Genomic DNA, 5,375 nt, shown 5'->3' on the forward strand with positions numbered 1-5,375 from the left:
ATAAACACATTATTTCGAAATCCAGTTGTTTATCTTACCATAGATGTTGAAGCAAAGAGCAGTTTCAAAACTACAATGATCCTATAAACACATTATTTCGAAATCTAGTTGTTTATCTTACCATAGATGTTGAAGCAAAGAGCAGTTTCAAAACTACAATGATCCTATCTATACATTATTTCGAAATCTAGTTGTTTATCTTACCATAGATGTTGAAGCAAAGAGCAGTTTCAAAACTACAATGAACCTATAAACACCTTATTTCGAAATCCAGTTGTTTATCTTACCATAGATGTTGAAGTAAAGAGTGGTTTAAAAACTACAATGATCCTATAAACACATTATTTCGAAATCCAGTTGTTTATCTTACCATAGATGTTAAAGTAAAGAGTGGTTTAAAAACTACAATGAACCTATAAACACATTATTTCGAAATCCAGAAATAGTAGTTTCAAAACTACAATGAACTTATCCACACATTATTTCGAAATCCAGTTGTTTATCTTACCATAGATGTTGAAGCAAAGAGTAGTTTCAAAACTACAATGAACTTATCCACACATTATTTCGAAATCCAGTTGTTTATCTTACCATAGATGTTGAAGCAAAGAGCAGTTTTTCAAAACTCTTTATCTCTGTTGTTTCTTACACTTTGAGATATTAAATGAGTATCTCCCCTAGAACCCCCCCCCCTTTCCGGACACCATACATTTAACGTTTGAATTACTGTTTATCGACTGAAGGAGGGATTTGAGTCGAAAACGTTCCGTGTTTAGTATTAAATTTTTGATACTTTTATATTTATTGTTGTTTTACCTCTCACAAGCTACAACTTCTAACAGCTTGGAATTCACTTCCTTTTTTTTTAGATTATTAAACCCTAGGGTTTAAAACACAATAAGGACCCTCAAAAGGCACAAAAGTTGTCACTTCCCTCGTAATAGCAACGTAGTAATGACTCTAAACTATCGGAACAATGGCGGACGCCCTTATAAAATATTTCTCCAAAGAGCAGAAAAGTGTATCCAGAAGATAAAAACATTGTAAATCTGATCATGTTTTTGACATTTTTACATTCTGATCACATGACATAATGAAAAAGTTCTAACCAGCATGAAGAATAAAAAGTACCGATTTTACCTTGTTTAGAACCAAGCTGCTGGTTGCAGGGCAGTCGTGACATCAGATTATTGAATCCAATTCTTCAAAATTCTAACTGGAGACTCCTTTGAAGTATCGGACTCAACATGAAAGGCCTTTATTCGAGCAATTTGTGGAACAAAGAATCATAGGCCAATTTTTTAAAAAATAAATTGTGTTAATTTACATAGAAATATGAATTGGTGAGGAGAGAAAGAAAATACATTCAAAAGCATTTTGTTAAATTTAAGAATACAAGGGAAAAACCACAAATATCCAGTTTTTAAAATTGTCGTGACTGCCCCTTTGAGTGATGTAAGGCGTCATAAATTCCCCTCTACAGAAATAACATCGAACAACAACAAAAATACAAACATTAAAGAGTTATGGTTGTAGTTTCTATATATAAAGGGAAAGTTTAGAGTTATAGTTAATGCCCTGATATTACTCAAAGAGGGCAGTCACAAAAAAATGTTTAATGGACATATGTGGGTTTTTTTCCCGTGTACTCTTCGTTTGTTTTGCAAATAACATGGCAAGATTCTGCATAATGAGCGTCCATCCAACCTTCAGAAATATAAACTTCCAAGGAACAGCGAGGACAAATTTTGCCGCAGGCTAGATACTCTTTAAAAAACAACACTAAAAACACGTTTTATTAAATAAAATTTTGGCCAGAAAACTCGTTCTTTAATTATTGATTGATTAAGATTACCCTCGTCATGTCCAAATCTCTCAAACCTGGGACGTCTTAGAAGACCCCCTTGAATTCCTAGGTTTGTGAGTCTTTGACATCTCACAGACAATTGAGTTTTCTTCCCCAACACAGCAAAGGAATGGAACAGCCTCTTAGAAGAAGAAATTTTCAACGCGCTCAACATAGAAGCTTCCCAGAAACATCCTATCCGTCTACCTAATGTATATATATAATATGTTAGAGAGCAGAATTGATTGTCAACAAGATGGTGTGGGCTGCCTTAACCCAGAAGAAGAAAGAAGAAGAAGAAGAAGAAGAAGAAGAAGAAGAAGAAGAAGAAGAAGAAGAAGAAGAAGAAGAAGAAGAAGAAGAAGAAGAAGAAGAAGAAGAAGAAGAAGAAGAAGAAGAAGAAGAAGAAGAAGAAGAAGAAGAAGAAGAAGAAGAAGAAGAAGAAGAAGAAAGAAGAAGAAGAAGAAGAAGAAGAACACGAACAAGGAAGAAGAAGAAGAAGAAGAAGAAGAGAAGAAGAAGAAGAAGAAGAAGAAGAAGAAGAAGAAGAAGAAGAAGAAAAAGGATAATTTTAATCGATCGATATTTAAAGGGCAAATTTTCTGACCATTCTTGTTCTCAGAGTCCAACAAGAAAAGTGCCGGGTATTATCTATTTACAATGTGAGAGCGTTTTTAATGTGTGTGTGTGTGTGTGTGTGTGTGTGTGTGTGTCTATACATGCGATTCAGTTTTGTGATACCGATAACCTTTTGTATAAAAAAGCAAATACTCTACCATTTTTTAAATAAAAAATCATATGCAGTAAAATATGGTTGAACAATTTTATACTAAATTTCCATGCGTTTCCTAGTTCCAGTCCTTTATTTAGGTCACCATTAAATTAAACTTTTAAATGTGGAGAATTTTGGAATGATCTGGAAACGCTGGAATGAAGTCTCCGAATAAAATTTATATCAATCAAAACTTAAATAAATTCTGCACCTATGTGACCCATCGTCTCAAAACGGTATTATGTCGGAACGAACCAGATGCTTAAAAGCCGAATTAAATGTGAAAACTGGTCAAAAATATAAATTGTTGGCAATAACACCCTAAAAATATGGTATCCATTCTCCTCATTAAAACATACAAAACTCAACACAAGTCTGATATTTCTGGCTGTAAATTCAATTTTCAACATCTTAACCATCCCGACTTAATACCGTTATAAGGCGAAGGATATCCAATGGCAAAAACCGTTTGATGAAATCTTACATAGCTTTGGAGCTATTCAACCCTGAAATATGTCAATAATAAACAATTTTTTAAAAAAACACTGTATAACGTAAATCTCTCCCATACCGATCATTTTCAGTATTTTCCACCAAAAAACATGAGAGGCTTACCCAGCAGAAAAATTTAATTTTTAAACTCAAACAAGCTCTCTACAAAACAACTTTAGGTTCTTATTAATCAAACAAAGATCATTCTTCAAAGTTTGTGATGTACAAAATAAATCTGAATAAGAAAAATGTATATTGTGTCGTAACAAATGTGACGATTTTGCTGTAGGTGGTAAGGAGAGGGTTAGAGATGTACAAAATAAATCTGAATAAGAAAAAATGTATATATTGTGTCGTAACAAATTTGACGATTTTGGTGTAGGTGGTGAGGAGAGGGTTAAATACATCATGGATAATCATCAATTGATGGTGGTATTTTTCTTACTGCTGCTGGTGCTCCTATTGTTGTTGTTGTTGCTGATGCTGTTGCTGAAATGATGTTTTAAGTCATATTTTTTTCTCAACCCCCTCTCCCTAGCAACGCGTAGTGATATCATGTTTACAATAATTTGTGACGTCACATTTCAGAACATTGATATTTATGAAAAAAATTAGTAACTAATGTGTCATTTAAATATTTTTGAAAATGTTTTTTTTTACTCAGAGTGACGAAATCGAAATTGATGGAGGGGTAGAAAATAAAGATTTCTAACACTCTTGCGTTTTAGAATTCGAACTATGGTCCCAACGCGCACTCGCAAGCTCGTGCAGCGGTTGTGAACACGTCCGGAATTCCAAAAAAAAGTAAGAGTGTAAGAATTGTATATTATTATCCTCATTGGTTACTATTTTCCTCTATTCCCACTCCCACCATTCCACGTTTCCATGTGTGCCAGATAATTCGTTGTTTAGATAGGTCCGACCTTGTTGTCTTTGTACAGCGTGATGGCCAGATAGGCTTCCAGGAGCTGAAAAAGTCAAAGTGTTATAGAATATTTGAATAAGAAATTAGGTAATGAAACATGAGGTATATTATTGTTGTTGTTGTTGTTATTATTATTATTATTATTATTATTATTATTATTATTATTATTATTATTATTATTATTATTATTATTATTATTATTATCATTATTATTATTATTTTTATTATTATTATTATTATTATTATTATTATTATTATTATTATTATTATTATTATTATTATTATTATTATTTTAATTCATCTTACAACGCCTGGAACCTGGTGCCTCACAAAAAAAGAACTTAGAAAGCCTCGATTCATACCACCGCAAACAATTACGTCGCGTAATCTGAATCTATTGGCCAGAGACAATTACAAATACTGATCTCTATGAAAGAAACAGGGTCCAACGCCTGAGTACAATAATAAAAGAACAGCGATGGAGGCTATTTGGTCACATCTTATGTCGAGAAGATGACATCCCAGCCCAAACTGCAATGACAGAATATTTCCTTCATGGCAACAAATATGTGGGGAGACCACCAACATCAATAGTAACTACCCTGAACCAGGTCTCTCTACATATCAGAAATTTCTGGATTCAGATGATGCCGAATTAATCGCTGAAGAACTAAGAAATATTGCAGTGCCCTCCATACTAAAGTCACAACAAGATCTTGACAGCCTCAAAACCATGGCCCAGGACCGTGACCAATGGAAACAATTAACAACATGGATGGAGAGAGCAGCTATACTCATCGACCATGACTGAATCACACAATTTCAGCAAGCGTCATTCGGACTGCGAGGCTTACTACTACTACGCCTAACAACGCCACTAACCACATTATCTCCTTCGTCTGTAGTGTTTCACTCATCCTGTTTTATTGATAAAGGGGAAACACGAAACGTCCATTTTATCTGTTTTCGTATATTAAATCGAAACTTCCATTCAATTTCACATTGTTATTCTATTTCTTCAAGCTTCGAGCAGCAGCACCAGTTCCATGTTAAGCAATGAATGTTAAATTATTTACCTGTAGAAGACAGAGAAAACCCAGTCCAAGGGCACAGTAGATAATGTTATCATCTATGACGTCCTGCAGTTTGGAGTAACATCCTTTGATGAGAAAAAATAAATATGATAATCAACAATTAATTTGATTCAATCGTCTGTGTTTGTCACGTCGCCCAGCAACCGCGATTAGCGTGGTTCTAAACAAGAAAATTGGTACATGTTATTCTTCATGCTGGCTAGAACTTTTCATATGCCTTGTGATCAGAATGTGTAAAAGTCAAAA

The 5,375-nt window shown here is 33.8% G+C and overlaps 1 long non-coding RNA gene across 1 annotated transcript; it reads right to left on the reverse strand.

The window, feature by feature from the left end:
• Positions 1 to 6: 6 nt before the first annotated feature.
• On the reverse strand, positions 7 to 5,196 carry LOC144962069 (uncharacterized). Its single transcript, XR_013643363.1, has 2 exons — positions 5,112 to 5,196; positions 7 to 4,078 (listed from the first exon to the last, which is right to left on the reverse strand). It is a non-coding gene; the product is annotated as an uncharacterized LOC144962069 (long non-coding RNA).
• Between the last annotated feature and the right edge of the window lie 179 nt (positions 5,197 to 5,375).

The sequence above is a fragment of the Berghia stephanieae genome, unplaced genomic scaffold, assembly GCF_034508935.2.
Source record: "Berghia stephanieae isolate SIO BIC M18660-M18661 unplaced genomic scaffold, UCSD_Bste_1.3 scaffold5750, whole genome shotgun sequence".
Taxonomy (NCBI): domain Eukaryota; kingdom Metazoa; phylum Mollusca; class Gastropoda; order Nudibranchia; family Aeolidiidae; genus Berghia; species Berghia stephanieae.